The 11,990-nt window shown below is 37.6% G+C and overlaps 1 long non-coding RNA gene across 1 annotated transcript; it reads right to left on the bottom strand.

The window, feature by feature from the left end:
- Window positions 1-7,089: 7,089 nt before the first annotated feature.
- LOC125755362 (uncharacterized) lies at window positions 7,090-11,267 on the bottom strand. Its single transcript, XR_007411700.1, has 3 exons — window positions 11,143-11,267; window positions 7,875-7,944; window positions 7,090-7,434 (listed from the first exon to the last, which is right to left on the bottom strand). It is a non-coding gene; the product is annotated as an uncharacterized LOC125755362 (long non-coding RNA).
- Between the last annotated feature and the right edge of the window lie 723 nt (window positions 11,268-11,990).

Genomic DNA, 11,990 nt, shown 5'->3' with positions numbered 1-11,990 from the left:
TCTGAGACTGACTGCCTCTTCTCCCCTCCTTGATCACTTCTGAAGACAATACTGGAAAATATAGCCTTCGAGGAAATTTCTCAGTTCGTTCTTGCCAACAGAAAGTCGAAAGCCAGGAAGCCTTTTTGATTTTTGCATAATTTCACTTTTAGAGTGGTGGCACTTTTGCCGATATAACTCCCTTAAAAATTTCTTAGGTTTTCTATGAATCTGGTTCCATCCTACTCTAATTGTGCAAAGGCCACATCTACAGGTTAAGAGATAAATCCCTCTCACCAGAATTAATTATAGTTATTTAGGGCATATCAAGTCCTTGTGGGATAATAGCCTTACGATTTCTTAAGTCCTTTTCCCTGGGTGAGATGACCCACTGGGAACCAACTTAACTTTTTCAGAGGTATTACTGGGGCTTGTATAAGCACTCACTTTAGTTAATCTCTTCTCCAAACCCTATTTTACTTTCAGAATCTTTTGTTTGCTATAGAGACTAGAGATAAAAATCAATTTTATTTTTTAAGGCAGTAAGACCTTTCTCCTCCATAATTTCCCCAAATTCTTCTTACAAACCTCGGTTCTATCTTCAGTTTGTCTCTTCCTATATCTTATCATACACGGCTTCAAGTAACAAATTAACACTTTCAATATGCTACCTGAAGGTCTCCTCAGCCAAATCTGAACATTTGTTAGGCTTTTTAAATTTTTTATTTATTTTTTCCATTTTCCAAATGAACACAGATTTTTCTGCTACTACTGCATAACCTGGCTCTCCTTTTTTCTAGCCTTATAATACCTTTACTTCCCCCTTTTATTTTCTTCCAGATTTTGCTAACTTTTTTTTGGCAGGGGGGCATTTTTTCAGCTTCTTCCTGCCACCTGGTTCCAAAGACAATGCCATATATTTTAAGTTTGGTCTGGCATCATTTCTTCCAGGTAATAATTTCTGTATACATTATTTATCGCCACAATAAGACACAGTAACACCCCAAGTATAATGGACTAATTAGCAAACATTTATTTAATTCAGAAGTCTGCTTCTTTGGGCTGGTCTTGGCTGATAACCCACTCGTGTGTCTACTGTCAGCAAGCCGATCAACCGAGGGCCCTCAACCTTCAGCAGGTTATCCTTGGCATATTCCATGGTGTTCTTAGAGTCCCAAAAGAGTGAATGGAAGCATACATGTCCTCTGGAGGCCTAGCCACAAACTGGCACCCATTCGCTTCTGCCTCATTCTATTTGCCCAACAAGGCTAGCCCAGATGCAAGAGGAAATAGACTTCAACAACATTGCTACAGACATTATAAAGATAGAAGTAGAGAATTTTGGCCAATGTTGCAACCAATTTACCACCAACCCCTCTTATTTCCTCAGGATCCCATATACAAATCCCAAAGGGAAGATTGTGTCCATAGGATCTTCCTTCAAAATATAACTGGAATCCATTCACTTCTCACCCTATGCTCCCTTTACTGCTTATGCTCAAGTCACCTCTTTTGCTGTTAACTCCCTGTTATATATTCTTCCTGCATGAGTCAGATCGCATCTTTCAATTCAGAATATGAAGTCAGATCATACCACTGACCAGATTAAAAATCTTTGAATGATCTTTCTTTTTAGACATAGCGAAATCCAAGTTGTCTACAATTGCCTACAGGTCCTACAAATCTGGCCCTCTCACTCCTCTCTGATGTCCTCTCCCATCTGCTCATCCTTGTTTGCTGCCCCACCATCATACCAGTTTCTCTGCCCTTTCTTGAATAAGCTAAGGTTTCACCTTGGCACCTTTGTGCTCACTATTTTTTCCATTCAGAATGTCATCCTCTCACTTTTATCTGATTTCTATTAAAAAATAAATTCTTCAGAGGTATCTTCTATGACCCTCTATCATCTCTATCATAGCTATGCCCCTGATCCCACTCTATTTCCCTTTGGACTTATCTGATACATTATCTATTTATTTGTTTATTTTTTATAGCACAATTTCTTCTAAAAAAGCAAGCTCCTTGAGTATGATAATTATGCATCTTTTTAAAGTTGATCTATCTTTAGTGCTAGAAGAGTACCTGGCACATAACAAGTACTCAAAAAATAGTATTGCTGAATGAATGAATGGATGAATGAATGAATGAGTTGATGGAAACTTCAGGCAAAAGCGTGGACCTGTAAAGCTGTTGTACTTAAGAGTTTTAGGTAGTCGCAGCTGGGGGTTTTAGGCAGCTCCCAGTGAGAGCTAAAAGGCATATGAAAACATTTGAGAGTTTAATGGTTTATTAATATTTTGTGCAGGTGTAGACACAATCCATGGGTGCTCTGAAAATGTTGCAGTTCCTCAAGGCTCTGCCTAATTTTCTCAGCAATTTCCTGTATACTCGTGGGTTAATTTATTCTGTCTACACAGAAATGCAAAATGTATGCAACCATTCCAGCCTTCTTAGCACCTAACTGCTTATCTTTTCTGCCTATTTTGATCAGTTATGGGGGTTTTCATCTCAACCTGACCCAGTCTACACTCATGTTCTTTCCATTGAATTTAGTCCCCCTCTAGCAGTCTCTCTATGGATGACACCATCATGTCCCCAACTGTTTAAGCCACAGATGTAGGTGTCACCTTTCTCCCGCCCCTTCCACATCCAACTTCTAAATCCTCTGATCTGTCAACTTCTCATGCTCTCTAGAGTCATAAACCCACCTTTTATCTGTTCTTCATATTCTCTATTCTGTGTTATATTTCAATAAAGGATCATGTATCATAGATGTTACATAATCTTGAAATCTTTTTCCTCATAAAATTTTAAAATAGCAAAGCATATATTCTGCTTTTGATTTATTATATTAATAATTATAAAAATAATGTTTTAACAACATTTGTAAATTATTATTTATGATAATTATTCGTTATTATACCTCTCTATATTCTGTGTTGTGTTTCAATTAAGGTTATTTATCATAAATGTTGCATAATTTTGGAACATTTTTCTTTATGAAAATTTAAAACAGCAAGCAAACATTTCTCTTTTACAGAAATTCCAAAACTAAATTCCCAAAGAGTATTTTTTTTTTTCTTTAAAAGAGGCAGGGCTTAACTTGACTTAAATAAAATTAAACAGACTTCTTTTTTTTATATATAGAGATATAGACAAGAGGAGATTTATTTTTTATTTATTTATTACAGACACACAGAGAGGGAGAGAGAGAGGCAGAGACACAGGCAGAGGGAGAAGCAGGCTCCATGTAGGAAGCCTGACGTGGGACTCGATCCTGGGTCTCCAGGATCACGCCCTGGGCTGAAGGCGGCACTAAACCGCTGAGCCACCCAAGCTGCCTTAAACAGACTTCTTAAAACATTTTGCTTTCTTTATTATTGCTATTACACTAGAATATTTAGAATTGAATATAATCTGATCTCTATTATTCTGCTTTGGATCATTATTTTATAAGAATCTATAACATTTTTTTTTTGGCTTGAAGAATATTATGTTCCTTGTACAGTTATCTACTAACAAATGCTTATGATTTGTATTAACTGTCAGTCTATTCTCTATTTATTAACCCAATCAAAAGTCTAATTGTTTTCACAGATGAGATTAATAGCTTTCACCATTACTATTAATTGCTACATCATTTTACTAATCACACGTGTATATTTTTCTATTGATGATTTCGATATATTTAGTGCATAAAGAGATTTTTTTATCAACCCAAATTCTTTATAGATTGCTCATCTACTTATATTTGAAGGAGAGTAGATATCACTGGCAAACCTTCAGGCATGCCTGGCTTATATTACTAATGTTGAGATGCCTAGCAATTATGACGGCAGCTTCCAGGATCACACAATCCGTAATCATATGCAAGTGCAGTAATTCCTCTAATGACAATGCTCTAGGCATTCTTGGCCTATTAGTGGTCCTCCAGAGGCCAAGGCTGAAGTGGAATGGGAATTTGAGTCCCAAACTCTCTCGCTCAACATGCTAATAGTAACTCACAGTGACCTCGAGGAAGGTATTATCATTCCATTCCATTCCAGATGAGAAAACTGAGACTTAAGAATGTGGGATAATGTAGCCAAAGTTGCTGGGCTGATAAGAAAGAGGTGGGGCCAGGACTTAACCGGTTAAAACCTGTTTTCTTATCTGTTATCTTAAGAGATCATTGTCTAGTGAGAGGGGAAAATATAAGATGACAAATAGCAATAGTACAGACTGGACAATAATGAGAGCCGTGACAGTTCCAAAGCTGTTATCTCATCATAGTGAAGTTGGTGACCTCAACTTGCCCTCATTCTTTTTGGGTTCTCCTATCCTTAGCAACTCAGAGCACTGCATGGGCCTGGCAGATTATCGATAGATCTAGTCTATCTATCCATTATCTATCTATCATCTATCATCTACCTATCATCTATCTATCTATCTATCTATCTATCTATCTATCTATCTATCCATCTATCAATCATCTATCACCTATTTATCTATCAATCCATCTATCATCTATCAACTATTTATCAATCTATTGATCTATCATCTATTTATCTATCAATCATCTACCAATCTATCTGTCATCTATTTATCTGTCAATCTATTATCAATCATTCATCATCTATCACCTGTATCTATCATGTATCATCTACGTATCCACATCACAGACTCCCTTAATTTAGCGTTTAATCCAGCTGTTCATTTTTATTAAAACCACATAGAACACACTTATCTGTCAAACTCAAGCATATCTCAGCTCTTTTCTAATCTGCGAATCCTCTGAGGTAGGGACTGAACTAAGCCTGGCCTGGCTGCCTGGGGGGAACATGTTTGTTGTTTTTAACAGTCTAATAGGGCTATAGAAAGTAGGGCAACCAGCTGAGCAACACTCCTAGAAAATTTGAAGCGAATCCAAGGACCAGAAAGATGGCTCCCACATGTTTCCAATTTCCATTTTTTTTTGTTCTAATCATTTTTGTATCATTATCATGAGGTTAAAATCATCATCATGAGTCTTAATTCATTTTATTGTAGTCCTGTCATTATGCAAAGTAGACATAATGGTGATTTCTTTTAGTAAATAAGTATGCTGAAAGGATTTGCTTTATTAATAGTTTACAGAGCTCTGTAGAGCAGCGAAATTTCTTCAGATACAGTAAACAGTGTTTCCATCGATGCATTCTTCATGAGTCCTAGAAGCTTGTCGCATCAACTGAGGCCCCTCCGATCGCGGCTCCATACTTCTGAGTGAAGAGACGAGTTGATGAGTTATGTAGAGAAAACAGGAGGTTAAAATTATTTAGATAATAAGCTACATCTGATAAGTAATTTTCAAAATGCAGGTTAACGATGCACACAGATTGTCACAAATATATTTACCCGTGGGGATATGTTCTGAGAGAGAAGTGAAACACTTGTTTGTTCTATGCCAAGGCACTTTTGGAAGTCAACAAAAATTCAGATGCAGGAAAACAAAAAAGACGGTAAAATATTTTGAAATTCTTTTTTAAACAAAGAATGCATTTAAGGTATGGTTTAGTATCATGTGTTCACGTGAATTTCTTCAACAAAAGGAAATCTATTGAAGATTCAAATTCTGTTACCTGCCAGAATGAATGACTTCCCATTACTACGTATATGATGTACATGAGACAGGAAGCTCTCTTGGGGAGGGTGGTTGTGGTAGTTATGTTGACCAATTCGTACTTAAAAACTGGTCAAAATGACATTTTATTCTTGTTAGTTTAAAAATTGATATGATTAACCTACGTGTGTCAACAAGTTAAAATTTAGGATAAGTAGAAACTTCGAGTTTTGCCTGTAGATGTTCATGAATTTTAATGGCAAAAAGGTAGGATTGTCTTTCTTGGTTCATGGTAATTAAACTGTGTACTGTTAGGATTGATTTTGCAAGGTGAGGTCTCCAGCTTATTGAACATTCTTACTGTGTGTCCTCTTTGGCAGGCGGGGAGGGATGAGAGAGCTTTCTAAGGCATTTGGACAGCAGGTGTTCCTCTGATCTTGCCCGGTCTTCTCTGTTACTACAGATACAAATCAGAACTGGAAGCAAAAAAAAAAAAAAAAAAAAAGAACTGGAAGGAAGATTTCTTTTGGTGCCTAACCATCACCTTAGCTCCACCCTTGCTCTAGTCTGGGGTTCCCACACAGAATTCCCATTGGGTACTATGCACCTTGGGTTTTAACTGGTATCATTGCTTATTAGTTTCTACTTCATGTGACTGATATTTTTTAAAAGTCTGCCCAAATGTAAACCCAATTAAGTCATTCTCCATAGTTCCCTCTATTGTTCAAATTCCTTAGAATGACAGACAAATTCTTCAGGGGTGTGAGGACCACCTGTAGCTTACTTTCAGCTCCTGCACATACATATCTCTTTCTCACAGGTATCTTAACATTTCATTCCAGAAAACTTGTCATTCTCCTGGCCTTAATGCTTTAGAATTTATCGTTCTGTTTGATGGGAATGCGCACTCTCTGATCTTTCCACTGAATTCAAACTTCAAAAGTCAGATCAAACATAAGTCCTGAATTAGTGTCCTATTGTTGCTATAACAAATTTCCTTAAGTTAGTTTCGTTAAACAAAGCAAACGTGTTATCTTACAATTATGAGAGCCAGAAGTAGAAAATGGACTTATGAAGCTAAAATCAAGGTGTCGACAGGACTATCTTCCTTCTGAAGGCCCCAGGAGACAAGCTGTTTCCTTTTCTTTCCCAGTTTCTAAAGGTTGCCTGCATTCCTTGGCTTGTGGAATGGATGGACTCCTCTCTCCATCCTCAAAGCCCCCAGGATGACGTCTTCAAAGCTCTCCACCTAGCTCTGACCTCCTTGTTCCACTTAGAAGAACCTTTGGGATTACACTGGGCCCACGAGATAATCTTCCTCTCCTCATTCTTCATTAGCCTCTAGTTTTATAATTAAACACATTTAGAACTAGATCCTATGTCTACTGTACATGCAAAATAGGTCATTTGTAGGATCCATTGAAATAGAAATAATGACCAAGGATGCAATCGCTGTCATGAATTACAGAATTTATCGTTTATTTATGATAAAGCTTAACATTATTTTAAAGCCTTCAGGGTAAAATCTCTCTGTTACTAAGGCCAGATTTCAAAAGAGAGAAAAAAAAAAAGAATTCCAGGGCTTGCCATGATAAAATTGAGGAATCCTTTGAAGTGTTTCCATCTCTTAGGGAAATGAGAAGTACCTCTGGTCAGAGAATGAGTTCTGGAGCAGCTTCCCAACCGAGCGCTGACCTGCGAGGTGTCGGTATCCGGGTCCACAGCAGAGTGTTGGCTGCTCCCAGGCCCGGCCAACCTTCGCTCTTACCAAACATTAGAAGTGAATCCAGGCTTCTGGGCTGAGTTTCTCAAACATATTGTCTTTGTACCATGTTAATATAATAAAAAGGCTTTTTGTAGCATTTTCCTGCCATATCCTATTTAAAGTCCACAAAAACAAATATTAATTGCTATGTTTTAATCCAAATAGTCATTATAGAGCTAATGTTCTTAAGAATAGAAAACACATGTTTAAAAAGCATGTTTTTTTTTTTTTGTTTTGTTTCTTTGGTTTTAATGAGAAACCACATTTGTGAATGTCTTTGGGACTTGCCCACAAATGACAGAGCTTGATTTGTGTTGTCTTTGCACAGATGGTGGGTATGTGTTGGGGGGATAGACTCACTGACTGTAAGCTACTGTTAGAGCTTACTTTTGCCTCTGGGTGTTATTTCACTTAAAAATGGGGTGTGGCCTTCCATAATAGAAATCCCAAGTGATAATGACTTTAATAAAAATCAGAGTTCGTTTATTCTCTCACTCGTTTATGAATCCATTCACTTGGTGATAATAAGAAAGTGAGAGGTAGGCAACTCACAGCTGGCGCAGGAGCTTAGTGATATCCTGATGGCAGGTGTTGGTGTTCCCTTGGACTTTCCCCAGTCATCCTGCCAGACAAAGAGAAAGGGAAAGCAAAGGACATGAGTTGGTTCTCTTCTAAAAAATTTCTTGATGTAAATAAATAAAGTTTCTTGGCAAGCCTATCCAGAGTCTTCTCTTTATATCTTGTTGGTGAGACTATAATGGCTCCCTTAGCTCAAAGGAAGTGAGAAACACTTGTGAATTGTTTCTGTTTTTTTTTGGGGGGGGAGGTGTTATGTGTTTAATTTTTTGTTTTACATTTTGTAAAAGATTTTATTTATTTTTACTTGGGAGAGAGAGAGCATGAGCTGTGGGGGAGGGGGCAGGGAGGAGCAGAGAGAAAGGGAGAGCCAGGAGCAGGCTCCCCTCTGAGCAGGGAGCCCTACACCGGCCTGAATTCCAGGACCCTGAGATCACTACCGAAGCCAAAGGCAGACACCCAGCCTACTGAGCCACCCAGGCACCCTCGTTTTACATTTTTTAATTAAATCTTTTTGTTTTTTAATTCCAGTTTGTTAACCCAGTGTAATCCTAGTTTCAGTTGTATGATATAGTGATTCAGTACTTCCATACATCACCCGGTGCAAGCGTACCCCCTGATTCCCATCACCTATTATACTCAATGTTTACATTACTTACTTTCTTATTAATTTATAAATTAGTTCATAATTGTGTGGCTGGACACACTACCCCACAATGTCCAGTGTCCACCGGAGAATGTCGCAATCTCTCAAACTTGCCATTTGCAATACTATTTTACTGTATAGTATCTTAACTTTGTATTGTGACTCCGAATCACATAAAATGCAAGTTAATATAACCCTAGGATGATTATTCCTCAAGATTTATTATAGAGTTCCTGTGTAGGCTGGGTTTCTCCAATGATCTTTAATTGGTAACAAAGAAATTGGGAATGATGATTTTAAGGAGAAAAGACCTTGACTATAGTTAATAAATTGGGCCCTCACTTTTATAATTAATTCTGTTTGCTTAGAAGCTTTCAGAAGACTTTAGCGTCAAAGAGAAAAAGTTCCATTACTTTTAAAGGTGATTCTAGGTGATTTTGAAGTCTTTTCTTCCTTGCTCTCTTTTCCTCATCAGGGGAAATGTTCCCCCCAAGTGGGCTAAGAGGAGATACTCTAGTTTACTGATGAGCAAAACACTGTCATGTTGTCTGTCCTCCTAGAGGAAGATCCCAGAGACTAAGAATTAGAAGACAGAATATCTATTCTTCCTTTTGCTGAAATTTCTCTAACTCACTTTCTACTTTTGTAAATAAGAGTTGTAATATTTAGCTTCCCGACATCACAGAGTTGTTGTAAATATAAGGTAAGGTATGTAAAAACACATCAAGAAATTTTAAAGTGCTACGTAAATTATAGGGAATTATTGACTTCTCAGAGTAGTTTATAAAATGCTTCTTAGAGATAAGAAGAGTACTTTGCGTTAACTTCTCCCATAAATGTTTTATTGTGAGAAACAGAAAGTAAAGGAGTAATTCTATCTCCTAGGCAATGTAAATTGTAGGGGGGAAAGTAGTGCGTCACATGGATTATTTATACCTCGGTTACAATCATGTATCTTGAATATAATGATAGCCGTTGGACAAGCTTTATCATCTAACTTACATTTTCCAAGTTTTAAGGAATGTTAATGACCATCATAACAATAATTCTCAGTGAGGATTCAGTTAATCATTATAACGATTCTACGGCCTAAGTGCTGTTATTATCCTCGGGTTATACGAAAGGAAAATGAAACAGAGATGTTAAGAAACTTGCAGAAAGTCACAGAGCTAAAAAGTCACAAAGGCAGAATGATCTCTTAAACTTCCCACTCTGCAGCTTGAGCTACTTATCAGTAAAAGCTACACAGTTAAAAGCTTTCTTTCCCATTACTGGAAGATAAGTTTATAATATTAATCATTGATTGAGGAAGCATATTGCACGTGCTCTGCATTTCTTCAGGTTCCTGAATCTGCACGCCCAAGGCTATGTTACTCAAATCTCTGTTCTGTTTGGCTGGCTAGGGATCTGGCTTCATTTAGTTCCCAAAATGTTTTGGACATTATGGTCTTTACACTTCGGACACCACAAGGAACTGCTAAAATAGATGTGTAATGGCTAATAGGCTTTGAGGCTTAGGGAAACAATCTATACAATTCTGTTTTCTTCTCAAAAGCCTAATGTAGGATGCATATCGTTACCCAATGCCTGACCTTGTCAGATCCCCCATGTGTTCTGGGTCTCAGCTTCCATATCTGTAAAACAGAGATAATGGTACCCAACCTACAGGGTTGTCGGGGATTAGATGAGATAAAAGCCACACAGTAAGATTCCTGGTATATGGAAAGCTCTTAAAGAGTGCTGGCTGAACTCTAGCAAACTCCTCTGTGGAAATGGAGTGATTCCATGACCCATAGTGTTGTCAAATTGATTGACTTTGGATTTTTTTTTCTTGTTAGCCAAGTGAGTAAAAATAGAACTGCCAAAGCACAACAGGAGGATGCCTATAGGATTAAACTCTATTTAAAAAATAAATTCTAACAGAGCGAATATAACAACCATTAACACTTTTCCAAAACATGTGATACAAAGTAACTTGATCAAATCCTTGTCAAGCATATGTTGTACATGAGGGTTTATGATTTGATTCTGAAAGGAATTCCCAATCTGAGAAAGAATATCAACTTGTCGCTCTCAACATTGACTACATCTGACCAGATATAGATAAGCTATTTTAAACACTCTGGAATATAGTCACGTAGCCAACTTTAGGCACCAGCTTAGTAGATCGAGTTAAGAGTAGAAAGAATTTGCAGCATTCTCAAAATGCAATAAACAAGCTTGCACTAGGTTACAGCTCTCCTCATATGCGTAGTGCTGATCTTTCTCTGCCGGGGGACTTTTCAGTTAAATCAGTTGAAGGAATCCAAAGATTGGGCCTCCGAACATTAACACACACACACACACACACACACACACACACACGCATGCATGCACATGCGTACACACATTCAAACTGAAATGGCAGCTCTACACTCAGAAAGTAATTTTATATGCAAATACCTACTGGGACTCTAGCTCTGCTTTTTAATTGTTCATCTAAATATAATTCTCATGATAAAAATGAGTTCTGATCCTGTATCTTATTAAGTGTAGGGGACAAGATTAGGAGTCCGGGCAAAACTTAAAATAAAAAAAAAGCTCATCATCAAGACTTACCTATTTTGTCTTGTTTTGTTTAGAGCACCTTCTTCTTTCTCCCACAGGACTTGTCTCTAGGTATGTAAAGGTTCTGGACGCAGGTAGATCTAGGTGGTTTCTTAACCTCTTTGAGTTTTGTTTAGTAATCTGGAAGATATGACTAATGACAGCTGCCTCTGAAGGTTCTGAGACTGATCTTACAAAATTACCTGGTACAGTGTTGGCATTCACAGAATAGTACTTATTATCATTCACTCTGTCACCTGGCTCGGCTGGATTTATAGCTTGGTCCTATTCATGTGATGCTGGATTTTACTGAAGGACACGCACATACACAGACACACATTCACATCCACAGAAATATACAGACCAGAAACATATATACAAATGCTAAGCAGTGGGCTTTATCAGACATCGCAGAACCAATGTAAAAATATGACTAAAACATGGTTTCTACCATTGAGCTAATTCACCCTTAATAGAGGGGGCAGTGACTAAACAAATTAATTAATTTGCATGCAAGTAGTCCCACGAGTAGACTAATACATCATGCACATGAGCAATGATAAGCAGTGAAGCTGGGCATATGGTCAGAAAGGTGATAGAGGAGGAGGAGATGAGATACCAGAATCAGCCAACAAATGTCACATGAAAGATAAGAAGATAGAGACAGCGCTGAGGTTTTTATCCTAGGTGCCTCAACATGGAAAACACTATGGAGCTTGCTCAAAAAACTAAAAACAGACTTACTTTATGATCCAGCAATTCTGCTTCTGAGTATTTATGCAGAGAACACAAAAACACTAATTCAAAAAGATGTATGTTCCTTATGTTCATTGCAGCATTATTCATGCAGCTAAGCTGCG

This window comes from Canis lupus, chromosome 7, assembly GCF_003254725.2.
Source record: "Canis lupus dingo isolate Sandy chromosome 7, ASM325472v2, whole genome shotgun sequence".
Taxonomy (NCBI): domain Eukaryota; kingdom Metazoa; phylum Chordata; class Mammalia; order Carnivora; family Canidae; genus Canis; species Canis lupus.
The sequence above is the reverse complement of the archived record's forward strand: the minus strand, read 5'-3'. Positions and strand labels throughout refer to the sequence as shown.